Below are 13,494 nucleotides of genomic sequence, written 5' to 3' on the forward strand. Positions count from 1 at the left end.
GAAATTTCATACAGATTCATTAATTGTGAAGGAAGGAAGGAAGGAGAGAGAGAAAGAAAGAAAAAGGAAAGTAGGAAGGAAGGAAGGAAGAAAATTGATTTATTGTGTAGCTACATGTCAGAGACTGTTCTAGGTATTGGGGATTCAGTGATGAACACAATGAAGGTCCTGCCTTCGTAGAACTTCCATTTCAGGAAGGGGTGCAGACGACAAATAGAAATAAGTAAATAATTTTAGACAGCTATGACTGAATGCAAAGAAGAAAGAAAAACAGAGAGTCCAAAGTCAGAGGGGACACATACGGACTATTACCAATTGGTGCTGGGCAGAGCTGAAGGGTTTTCACTCTGGCGAGTAGCTCTGCTGGCTTCTTGGAAAGTTCCTAAGTGGAGATGCTTCAAAACATAGAGTCTGACTATCAGGACAGAAATCAACAAGGCAAGGCGATGAGGGAGGAGCTTCTGCGACAGAAATCAACAAGGCAAGGCGATGAGGGAGGAGCTTCTGCGACAGAAATCAACAAGGCAAGGCGATGAGGGAGGAGCTTCTGCGACAGAAATCAACAAGGCAAGGCAATGAGGGAGGAGCTTCTGCTTCACCAGGTATCTTTTCCTCTGTGTTAATACAAAGAGCAGCGCCTCCGGAGCCAGAGAATGCTGGGTTTAAGTCCTTTCTCTGTCACTTTTCAGCTGCATGACCTGGAGATAGTCTTTTCACTTTTGAAAGCTCAGTTTTTCCATCTGTAAAATGGGAAACAGTGGCAAAAACTACTGCTTGGAGCCAGAGGAGGAGATCCAAATAGTGACAGTCTGGTTAAATGATTAGACTTGCCTGAGCCTCAGAAAATTTATTATTCATTTGTTCATTCATTCAAAACAATTTAAAAATCAATCTATTTTTTTGAGCCTCAGCAAATTCTTTCATTTGTTTATTTAAAGAAGAAAAAAAAATCTTTAAAACAGGCATGATAATTGAAATTTCACTGGAGTGTTGTAAAGGTTATGGAAATCTATATGTGGGAATTTCATTTAAAAGCTATGCATTCAGGGGCGCCTGGGTGGCTCAGTCAGTCGGTTAAGTGGTGGCCTTCTGCTCAGATCATGATCTCAGGGTCCTGGGATCCAGTCCTGGGATCCAGCCCTGTGTTGGCCTCCCTGCTCAGCAGGGAGTCTGCTTCTCCCTCTACCCCTCCTCTGCTCCTCTTCCCCCTCCTTTTCTCCTCCTCCCCCTCTTCCTCCCTATGCTCAAGCTATCTCTCAAATAAATAAAACCTTTAAATAAAATAAAAAATAAAAGCTATGTATTCATAAAGTAGCTGTTCCTGTATTATATATTCTTTTTATATTTAATTTTTTTTTACATTTTTAATTGTGGTAAAACACACATAACGTAAAATTTGCCATCTCAACCGTTTTTAGGGGTACGATTTAATATCAAGTACATCCACACTGTTGTGCAACCAGTCACCAGAACTCTTCCATCTTGCAGAACTAGAACCATACCCATTAAACCCAGCCCCACCTCTCCCAGCCCCTGGTAACCACCATTCAACTTTCTGTTTTTGAAGTTCACTAGTTTATCTACCTCCTACGAATGGAATCCTACAGTATTTGTCTTTACAAGAAAGCCTTATTTCACTCACCATAATGTCCTCAAGGTCCCTCTGTGTTGTAGCATGGGTCAGATTTCTTTTCTTTTTAGATTGAATAAGATTCCATATTTTGTTTGTCCATTCATCCATTGATGGACACTTCGGTTGCTTCCATCTTTTGGCTGTTGTGAATAATGCTACTATAAATACGTATACAAATATCTCTTTGAGTACCTACTTTCAATTCTTTGGAGCATATACCCATATAGGGAATTGCTGGATCCTATGTTAATTCTATTTTTAATTTTTTGAGGAACTGTCTTATTGTTTCCCATAGCAGCTATGCTATTCAACATTCCCTTCAACAGAGCACAAGGCTTCTAATTCCTCCACTTCTTGCCAACAACACTGGTCCTTTTCTTTTTTTTTTAAATAGCAGCCATCCTAAAGGGTGTGAAGTGGTATCTCATTAAGGTTTTTATTTCTATTTCCCTAATGACTAGTGATGTTGAGTATCTTTTCCTGTGTTTACTGGTCATTTATCATCTTTAGAGAAATGTCTATTCAAATTTCTTGCTCATTGTTTACTTGAGTATCTTGTTCTTTGTTGTTGAATTGTAGGAGTTCTTTATATATTCTGGATATTAACCCCTCATCAGATATGTGATTTGCAAATACTTTATCTCATTTTACTTTGCTGATTGTGTCCTTTGAGGCACAAAAGTTTTTAATTTAATCTGATGCAGTCCAATTTATCTATTTTTACTTTTGTCACCTGTGCTTTGGGTGTCATGTCCAAAAAAATTATCCCCAAATATAATGGCATGAAGCCTTCCCTCTATGTTTTCTTCTAGGAGTGTTATAGTTTTAGGTCTTATGTGTAGGTCTTTCCCCCACTTATTTGAGAGTGAGCAAGAGAAAGAGATAGAGAGCACGAACAGGATGAGGGGCAGAGGGAGAAGCATACTCCTCGCTGAACAGGGAGCCTGATGTGGGACTCGATCCCAGTACTCCAGGATCATGACCCGAGCTGAAGGCAGACACCCAACCAACTGAGCCACCCAGGGGCCTCCAACTTCATTATTTTGCATGTGGGTATCCAGTTTTCCCAGCACCCTTCATTGAAAAGACTGGCCTTTCCCCATTGAATGGTCTTGGCATCCTTGTCAAAATCATTTAGCCATATAAGCAAGGTTTGTTTCTGGACTGGCTATTCTATATGTATGTTTTTTGTTTTTTTTAATAAAGATTTTTATTTATTTATCAGGGAGAGAGTGAGCACAGGCAGACAGAATGGCAGGCAGAGGCAGAGGAAGAAGCAGGCTCCCTGCTGAGCAAGAAGCCCGATGTAGGACTCGATCCCAGGACGCTGGGATCATGACCTGAGCCGAAGGCAGCTGCTTAACCAACTGAGCCACCCAGGCGTCCCTCTATATGTATGTTTTATGCCTGTACCACACTGTTTTGATGACTGTAGTTTTGTAATACATTTTGTAGTCAGAAAGTGTAACTTTCAAGTCTGTTCCTCCTTTTTTCAAGATTGTTTGGGCTATTTAGGTTTCCTTGACATTACATATGAATTTTAGGATGGGTTTTTCTATTTCTGCAAAGAAAGTCATTGGGATTTTGATAAGAATTTCATAGAATCTGTGCGTCACTCTGGATAGTATTGACATATTAATGACATTAAGTCTTCCAACTTGTGAACATGGAACGCCTTTCGATTTATTTTTGTTATCTTTAATTTCTTTCAGCAATGTTTTCAGCATACAGGTCTTTCACTTCTTTGTTAAGTTTATTCCTAAGTATTTTATTCATTTTGATGCTATGTTTTCTTAATTTCCTTTTTTGGATTGTTCATTATTAGTCAATGTGAACATAACTGATTCCTCTGTTTGATTTTGTATTCTGCAACTTTGCTGAATTCACATATTAGCTTTAACAGGTTTTGTGGTGTGTGTGTGTGTGTGTGTGTGTGTAGTTTTTAGGGTTTTCTATGTATTGTATCATGTCATCTGTAAAAAGAGAGAAATGATTTTTCTTTTCCTTTTCCAATTTGAGTATCTTTTTTCTTTTTTCCTTTTTTTTTTTTTTTTTTTTTCACCTGGCTGTTATGGCTAGGTCTTCCTGTACTATGTTGAATAGAAATGGCGAAAGTCGGCAACCATGTCTAGAACCTGATCTTAGAGGAAACACTTCTGGTCTTTCACTATTATGTGTCATGTTGCCTGGGGGGTTTTCATCTATGGTCTTTATTATGTTGTGATAACTTTATTCATAGCTTGCTGAATTTCTTTTTCTTTCTTTCTTTCTTTTCTCTTTTTTTTTTTTTTTAACAAAAGAGTATAGAATTCTATTAAATGATTTTTTTTGGTGTCAGTTGAGATGATCCTGTGGGGGTTTTTCCTCATCATTTTGTTAATATGATGTATTATATTAATTCATTTGTATGTGTGCATGTGTGTGTATGTGTGTGTTGAACCATCCTTGCATTCCTGGAATAAATCCCACTTGGTCAGGGTGTGTAATCCTTTTGATGTGTTATTGAATTGTTTGCTAGTATTTTGGTGAGGATTCTTGCATCAGTGTAGCTTTCTTTTCTTGTAGTGTCTTTGTCTTTGGTATCGGGACAATACTGGCTTTATTGAATGACTTTGAAAGTGTTCCCTCCCCTTCAATTTTTTGGAGAGTTTGAGGAGGATTTATATTAATTCTTCTTTAAAGGTTTGGTAGAATTCACCAGTAAAGCCATCTGGGCTTTTCTGTATTGGGAGGTTTTTGATGACAGATTTAATGTATGGACATCCTTTCACTTTTGCCTTATTCTCTTTGTTAGAAGCAAGTCACTAGGCTCAGACCACCTTTTAAGGGAAGGAATGGCCAGGAGAGGACAATTATCTGGGCCATCTCAGCCCTCCTCTGTAAAATGAAGCTATTCCCAAACAAATGGTTAAAGCAGATGCTCAGAGCACCTCAGCACTGTGTTTGGTGGCACAGAATTGCTTGGTGATTTGCACTCCCATTTGACTGACTGCAAGATGCAACCTACATTTCTGATAAGTGGGACTTTTGCATCATTGTATAGGATTCATACTTTGGCAAACATTTCCATTTCCCTCAAATCAATGAAATTTCAAAGGAATTTCAGGATACCCTGTGTTTATATTCTCAGCCTCAAGCAATTAACAAGATAAACATCTTGGTCATGGTTTCGTGATCGTAATTTTATACCAGTTGTCATCCTTGATCCCTTAAATCACAGATACAATGGGCTTTTTTTTTTCTTTCTCATGGTGTTTGTCCAAATACTGTATTATCTGTCTCAAGTGTTTCTCTTTTGCAGCTTGGTAAGCTAAGGTTAGAGATTATATCTTTTTTTTTTTCCTCTTCTGTTTTCCTAGCAGTGCTGGGTACAAAACAGGCTCCCAGTTTGAGATTTGTTACATGAGAAAAATGTACGAAAGTATGAGGGAATTCATAGTGCCATTCTGCAGATAGCCTTGAAGGTTCTGATGCAGTCTGCATGCCCATTGCTTGACGTCATGGGTTGAAGGAGAGAATGGCAGTTTAGCATCTCCTGTCAACCTGTTGTAGCCACTGGAGAAAATGGAAAGATCATCTGTAATCTGTTTAAAGGAGCCATACACTGGAGATGTTATCTCTGTAGTGTCCTTATCAAAGGGACTCCTTAAGTCACTTTAGTATAATAAAAAGTAAGTCATTTGCAATTAGACTCTCCCAGGAGCCTATTCTGAGACAGGGATCTGAGTTCAAGTAGCTTATTGGGAAAAGGACCCAAGGAAACATGATTGGAGGATCAGAGGAGGGAGCCAGGAAGGGACAGATTCCAGTAGAGGTCACATTGATGGGCAGAGGACTGGACTGGGCACCTGAGCACAGCCTCACAGTGGAGCTCTGTGAAATTGTGTCAAATGTGATTCAGAGCTGCCCCCTTCTCATGAGCAGCATGGGAGATGGGATACTTATTTATACCAATTCCCCCTCTCATTGTTTGGGGTTGCACTTCTGCCTGCGTGTAAGCAGATCAACACGATTCTACAGCCAGAGAATCCTCAGGGAAGGGTCACCAGTGCTTGCAGGAGAAGCCAAGAGAATGCTGAGTGCTGAGGGGATTGACATTGGCAGTGCCTGGTGCAAGGATTCAAAATTAGATTTACACACTTGGATGTGAGACCTGATTTTGTCCTTTACTAACAAAGCAAGTAACTCCAAATTTCCCAGTCCTCCGTGTGCCCCTCTGGGAAGTCCTCTCTCTTTTTCTCCCCAAAACACTAGGATTTCGTTCCTCCTTGAAGACGTATGACTTGGGATTGTCCACAACATTCCTTCTCAGGGTGAAGTTTCTAGAGTTTCTGTGTAGGCAGGCTTCCTTCCATTTTTCTGTTCCTGTTTCACACCAGTCATCGAAGCAGAGCTTCTGGGATCAGGTTGCTCTTTGCAGCTGATCTGTGCATGTCTAACCACAAGTATGATTCACATTATGCCCTAACGTGGTGTTTATATCATTTGATGCTTTGATTACTTTGTTCAAAGTGATCTCATTTGTTTATGAGCATTCCTTAAATCCCCAGTTCCCTTAAAGTCCCTGCTCTCCTGTCCCTTGGGAAACTCATCCTGCAGACAGAGTTGTGTCTGCTCCTTCAATAACCCAGGCAGGCCAAGACAGTCTCCCGCGCTTGGTGTCATTCCTAGCATAACCAGGATAAGAGAAAGAAACAAGGCCAAGGCAAGGAAGCTTTGGCCCAGTGTTGGTAGTGGTTGCTGACACAGATTTACCTGTTAAACGATGTTGCTCCCTTACAACATTTGTCTTCCCTCCCTGCTGTTACTTCTCCAAGCAAGTCTTCATCTCTACGCTTCTAGGACCAGATCACTGCCTTCTAAGTCTTCTATGGCATGTGAATAAGTGGATGGGAGAAAAGCGCATCCATAGTGACTTAAGTATGAGGAAGGCGGGAATCAGCAAAGTAAAAAGGTGTCTTTGCTGCTGGACTCCTCAGAGTCTTGAATGTGCTAGCGTATCCTATGATTCTTGGTGAGGAAAGGTGAACAGCATTTCCAAAGCAAATGTGACCACAGAACACTGCAGTCAGCTAGAGAAATGCTCTGCAGAACTAAGCGCCGGAAATGCTTTCCTGGATCATGCCTTTGCCAGGGAGCTAAAAAAACAAAAAACAAAAAACAAAAAAACCCTGATAATTCAGAAGGCTTCAGCAGTTTGCAAGGACTCAGTGGCTGCACCAGGCTTCTGACATGGCTATTGCAAACCCCTCGACTCTCGGTTACTAAGCATCTGCTGGATGCTGGGTGCTTTACCATTGGTAAACAGCTTTGCGGCGGAAGATGGAAGTGAAGGCGTGAAGGCATGTAGAGAGTCAGGAAAGGGTGGGGAGACTCTGGGGGGCATCTTCACGGAAGCTGGGCAGGACTCACACCCCAAACTGATCCTCAGCACTAGGACTGACTACATAATTGGAAAACCCTGTGCAAAATAAAAAATGAGGGTGTCCTTGCTCAAAAATGACTAAGAATTTCAAGATGCTAATAGAGCATTAGATCTGGGGTCCTTCTAAGTTTGCACAGGTCACAGCCTTGTGAAGTCAGCCTGCACAGAAGGTACCTGTGCCAGAAGCAGCAGCCCTGGCCCCTCATGGAACCAGTCAGCTTGTGCCTCCCGTCCCCTTCTCCTCTTCCCCGCCACCACAAGGCACATCTCAGAGAGACAGGCTTTCTCCCACTCTGCCTCAGCAGGGAGCTCTTTCTACCTGCTCTTAATGAATCCGTGGCTGATTAAGCAAGGTGCCTGGAGATGACTCAGATGCAGCCTGAAACAGGAGCGAGACCCTGGAGGTTCAAATCCTGGCTTTGTGCCCCGTGCCTCTCCACCACACGGAGCAATTTCACGTTCCCTTTCTGTGTCTTAGAACCCTGCTTTAGAGAGAGGGGTCGAAAATGGTGCCTGCCCTGGGGGAAACGATAGTGTCGAGCCAAGGAAGGTCATTCTAGACTTTCCAAACCCTTGGCAAAGGTGGCCGCTTCTGCCCAATTGTAAGGTTTGCATTTCCTCTTGGAGGCTCCCGGTCACTGCTCTCATTATTTACTTACCCGTTCATTCAGGAGTATTTGCAGGGTGGGTAGGAGCGGACCAGGCAAAGAGGAAGGAGAAAGGCACTCCAGGAGGGTAATACCTTGTGCAATCCCGTAGGGCTGGAGGAGGGTGGCCCACAGAGGTGAGGACCTGCTATCCCCCCCAAGACAGCAACACTACCCGCCTCCCCGCCCCCGCAACGCACCCTACCTTGCTGCCTCCTGCGCATGCGCGGAGAAACCAGACTCTCCAAGAGGATGGAAGCTCGTGGTAAACAAGGGTTGTTAGGTTGTCGGTGGATTTTAATCTTCCTCCTATCCCCACCTCACAGAAGCCCGAAAAACTGACGGTTGGCCACCCCCCAACTCCAGGAGACCGTCCACCGGGTGCTGTCAAGCATCTCCAGCAATTAGGCTCAGCGTGACAGTTGTTTCTGAGAGGAACAGCCCAGTGAATGGAGTTAATCTCCCTGATTTAAATCCATTAGTGCCTGTGATATACTGGTTCAGTCATTAAAAGCCACTTCACCTCACCCGGTCATGCCCATAGGGTCACAGGCTGACTCACAGTTAATAGTTGGGGAAGGCTTTAATGGAGGGGAGGCTTTGAAGAAGAGCAGGGTGTGTTCCAAAGCTTGAAGGTTTAATGCATTTTTAATTAAATGTGCTTTAATAGGATTCAGCACCCACTATCATGTCACTACAGACAGATTCATTATATTTGTTCAGTTAATTACGCGTGTGTTATTACCCAAGTGTAAACTTTGGTGACCTGGAAAGAAGCTTGACTTCGAGGGACACCCAAGAAGGGACACCCAAGCAAGTCTGCTGGTGACTTTCAGGATTAGATGAAATCGTTCCCCACCCTCCAGTCCCCCTCTTTGCTCCTGTGCACCCACACCCAGACCCACCCATGCGGGCACTGGTGTACTCCCTCCGGCAGACAGCCAGGAGCATGTGTGGACATTCTCTCTGTTTCTCCTCTTTCAAAGAGAAATGGATGTATGAGATATTAAAGCCAGGAAAAAAGCTTCACACGGGGTGCTGAATATTTTTGAGCCCGAGGGTTCCTCTTCCACAAAGTGACAGTGACAGCAGTACTAATGATAAGGATAGCTCCCAACTCCACTGTAGGTTACGAGGACGTGATGCCCTTTGAAAAATGCCAGGAGCCCCGCACATGTAACCAACCCCACGAAAAGGTGCCCTGTCAGGGCTCTATTCTATCAGCTCAGGGCCCTGGATCCTTGCTGTCCCCCGAGTGTGGGCATGCTGACGGGACCTGGTTGGCTCACATAGCGGGCATACTCAGGTGAGCACCCAGCTCTGGCTTCCTGAGAACCTACTGTTACTAGGCACAGCTCATGGTCTCTCATCCACGAATGCTTCTCTACCAGGTAAGTATCTACTTGTAGTTAGGAAACCGAGGCTTACCTAATGGATTTATTGAATACCATTTATTTGATTCTTATCGTGGGCCAGGCATGGCCCCTCCCAGGGGTTGGGGACAGATACGAAAAGGAAACAGATGCCGCTCTTGCCCTGGTGCACCTTTCTGCTCAGAAAGTTTTGGAGAGCTCGCAAGAAAGTGCTGCCATTCCTGGGCCTTTGGTTTGCTCTCGGGTCCAATAATAGTGTAGCCAATCAGGAACCTCCCAGTGCAGTGGATTGGGTGTCCCTGAACATAATGTTGGTTCCAAGTTTGGGGCATGGTGGAGGTGATGGGGGGCACTTGGGAATGGGGTTCCATGTATGGATGCATAGTGAGGAGACCCTCAGGGATGTCCAGGATAAACCTCTCAGCCCCTCATGCACTTACCTCTCCTGGGAGAATCTTATTCAAGTGCAGATGCTGATTCTGTAGGGTTGGAGATGGGGGGTGTGATTTCATTTTGTGTATCACCTTGGCTAGGCCACAGTACTCAGTTCTGTGGTAAAACACCAGGGCCCATATCCTCGAGGACGTATTGGCTGTGGGATTCACGTTGAAAAAAGTTGTGGACTTTGAAAAAAGCAGATTATTCTCCATGATGTGGGTGGGTCTCATACAGTTCACAGAAGCCTTGAGAAAAAAGACTGATGTCCCCTGGGGAAGAAGGATTTCTGCCCCCTGAGATAGATGCTGCAATGTCAAATCTTTCCTGGGTCTGCGGTCTAACAACCTGCCCTGCGGACTTGGGACTTGCCAGCCCTTACTATTACAGGACCTGATTTCTTAAAATATTTCTTTCTCTCTCTCCCTGTCGTATCTGTATCTATTCCTATCTGTAACATATTTGAATTTCAAGAATATATTTTTATCTTACTTTGTAATTTTAAAAATAGACAGGACACAGGTAAGCTAATTTTATTTTAAAAAATTATTTATTTATTTGCCAGAGAAAGAGGGGTAACACAAGCAAAGAGAGCAGTAGGCAGAAGGAGAAGCAGACTCTCCACTGAGCAGGGAGCCCAATGTGGGACTCGATCCCAGGACCCCAGGATCATGACCTGAGCTAAAGACAGACGCTTAACTGACTGAGCCACCCAGGCATCCCAGGTAATTTTAATAAGATAGTTTATTTAACAGAAATTATCCTACATGGTATTATTTAACATGTCATTGGTAAAAACTTCTATGAAGGAGGTAGAGAGGTATACATGTAGCTATATGTGAACATACATGAACAACATGTGCACAGATATTTTGTGTGTATAAGGTACAGATCTCTTGAATATGCATTTAACTGTCTGTTTCTCTGGAGAACCCTGATTGACACAGGGAATGGGAGAGTCTGCATTTTTTATAAGCTCCCAAGAGTTGCCAGTCCTACTGGTCTGGGGACCAGACTCTGCCTCAGGTCATAGACAAAGACGATGTCTACATATGGAAACCCCATCCTATGAAAACTCTGGGCAAATCTCAGCATTGCCCCCAAAGACCTTCAGAGGCCAGTTTTGGCTGGAGCTATTCTACTCCATTCTCTTCAGCAGCTCATTTCTGCCTGACCATCTAAATGCAACCATTTGTCCAAGCTGGTGAGCTCCTGGAGTCTCCAAGAACATGCCCTGGCTGCTTTCACCACCCGAGGTTGGTCTGCACTTGCATAAACACGGCTTTTCCCACATACTGTCGTCTCAATGAGAGACAGCAGTCCCCAGTGCCAAACAGCTGGATAGAAGCTGAAACGGGAAGAAATCAGACTTGGAGCCCAAGTTTCCCAGCAGCCCAGATGTCTAGCATCCCACAGACACCATCCCAGGCCCCAGCTGCCTCTTGCTTCCCTGACACCTCTTGAATGCCAGTGCAGGCTGGCGTCAGTGGGAGAGCTAGACAAAAATAATGAGATAATTCGCAGCCCTTGCAAATTGCAATAGGGGGAAACCATTGGTTTGCAATGTGCTTTGTGGCCATGGCCGTGGCCGGCAGCAGGAGGCAGGGCAGCCAACCCAAATGAAAAAGGAGACTGGTGGGGCAGAGGAGAGGATCTCATCAGCAAACTGTTTTCCTCTTCCTCTCCAGCTGTCTGGCTGTGTGAAGGCTGCAGCCGCCAGGATCAGGGGGAAAGGAGTGCCCCCCCCTCCCCCAGCCCACCCAGCCCTGGCACAGGCTGGAGGGACCTGTGATGACAAGTGCCTGGGGGAGGGCTGCAGCCCAGCAATGCCCAGTAGAAACGGAACACAAGGCACACACGTTATTTTAAATGAGTAGCCGCATTTAAAAAGTCAAAAGAAATAGGCAAATTAATTCGACTAACATATTTTATTTAACAGAAAATACCCTAAATATTTTTATCTCAACATGTCATGGATATACACATGTATGAATGAGATATTTTACTTTGCCTTTTTTCTTTGCACGAACTCTTCAAGATCTGGTACACCTCTAGCAGATCTGGATTCAGACAAGCCCCTTTTCGCAGGCTTCTCAGCCACCTGTGCCCAGGGGTTCCCACACGGCCCCACACTGTTCTGGATCTTTAACAACCAGCACCATGGGCTCATAGACCCTCAAGCTGGTATTTGCTGCTTGCCCTGCACTCACTCCTAAAAACAAAATGAAGGGGGAAAAAAGGCGCAAAAAAATAATCTGGCTAATTAAAGATGCCAGGCTAATTGTGTCTGCTTAACGCTCACAGTGAAATGAATGATAACAGTGGTTCTGCTCAAGCAAGCACCACATAAGCAAACTTTCTTTAAATAAACAGAAATTGAGTATAATTCAGGAACTTATTTACTCTATGGGTCACAGAAGAGGTTAAACAAAAATTTGTTTTAAAAAATCTCCCAAAGGACACCATCTGTGCTCCCACCACATGTTGTTGGGAGAAGAGGAGGCTCTTGGGGCTGGGAGGTGGGGCAGCTGGTGGGGTGAGAAACTGGGTTCCAGTGGACACCAGAGCGTCCCTCTGCAGTGGACGTTCTTGGCTCTCGCGGTCAAGGGCAAGCTCCATGTGCAGATGAGCAGGGAGGGTGAGATGCAGACCCAGAGGGACTTCAGGAGGCTGGGTTTCCAGCGTGACTCCCAGCAGACACTGTGCAAAACCTCCGTTGTGGCTTGGGAAGAGGCTCTATCCCACACGTGTGAGTTGTTCACTTGTTGAGTTAGCTATTCATTCATTCATTCCCTTACTCATGTATTTCATCAGTTAGCTACTCACTCACTCACTCGTTCTTTCATGCACGGTTTCAGGCTGGGTTCCCTGGAAAGCAGACAGGCTTATCGGGGAGTACTGTGCAGTCGGCACCTAGGGAAGGGAGAGGCCGAAGGAGGCCGGCAGCTGTGCACGGTCATAGTGGAGCCCCAGCCCACTCTGGGCAAGTTCCCACGATGGATGAACCTCAGAGCTCTCCTGAGCTGGGTTCAGGGGCTAAGCCTTTATATGTAGCCCTGTGCTAATCAGTCATCATATGTGAGCTGCCCTGAGCAGGGAGCGTGAGGGAGGGCAAGGCGGCTTTCTTCCACTGAGAGCAGAGGGCTGTCTGCTGGCAGGACGGCCGTGTCTGAGGTAATGGGCTGGGTATTCCTGAAGGGGGATTTGGAGGGCACGTCTTATAACCACCCCACACATCCTATAATATAGTACATATAGTCTGGTCTGTGGGCTTCACTCATTCATTCCCCCAGTCATTCATTCGTTCATTTTCGGAATTTATGCACGTCTCTTCTCTGCTTAGAACTCTCCAGTGACTCCTCTCGGCCCTTCAAGCCCCTCAAGCCCCTCAAGCCCCTTGTTACCTGGACCCTGGGCCCTCTGAGCCTTTGTTGGGGACATCCCTCACCGTTGCTCACTGTGCTATGATTTCTTCCCATCCTTTGAACATGGAGGTCTTTCCTGTCCTAAATCCTGCTCCCTGGGGTCTTGGCATGTCTGGTCCCCTTTCATCCCTGGGATCTCAGCTCCAGGCTTCCCTCCTCAGAAGAACCTTTGCAAATGGCCACGTGTGTAAGTCTTCACCCTCCAGCCCGCTGCTCCTCTCTAAATTTCTCCTTTGGTTAGTCTCTGTACGCGCATAACCAGTCATTCTCTCCAGTTACCTTGTTCGCTTACTTATTTGCTCCTTCTCCTCTTCTCCACTGGAATGTAAGCTTCGTGAGGCCGGGTCTGGTCTGAGTGTTTCTTCTTCCTAATCACCCAAAGATTTGCAGAAGGAACAAGTGAATGACTCAGCAATTTGCTTACTAATTATATTATTACTCATTCATTATTCATGTATGGACTCTCAGTCCAGTCATTCATTTATTTGTTTACTCAATAAGCATTTTATATATCTATAAATGTGTATTATATATATACTTTTATATCTTTAAATAT

This window comes from Mustela nivalis (assembly GCF_964662115.1).
Source record: "Mustela nivalis genome assembly, chromosome: 3".
In the NCBI taxonomy this organism is placed as follows: domain Eukaryota; kingdom Metazoa; phylum Chordata; class Mammalia; order Carnivora; family Mustelidae; genus Mustela; species Mustela nivalis.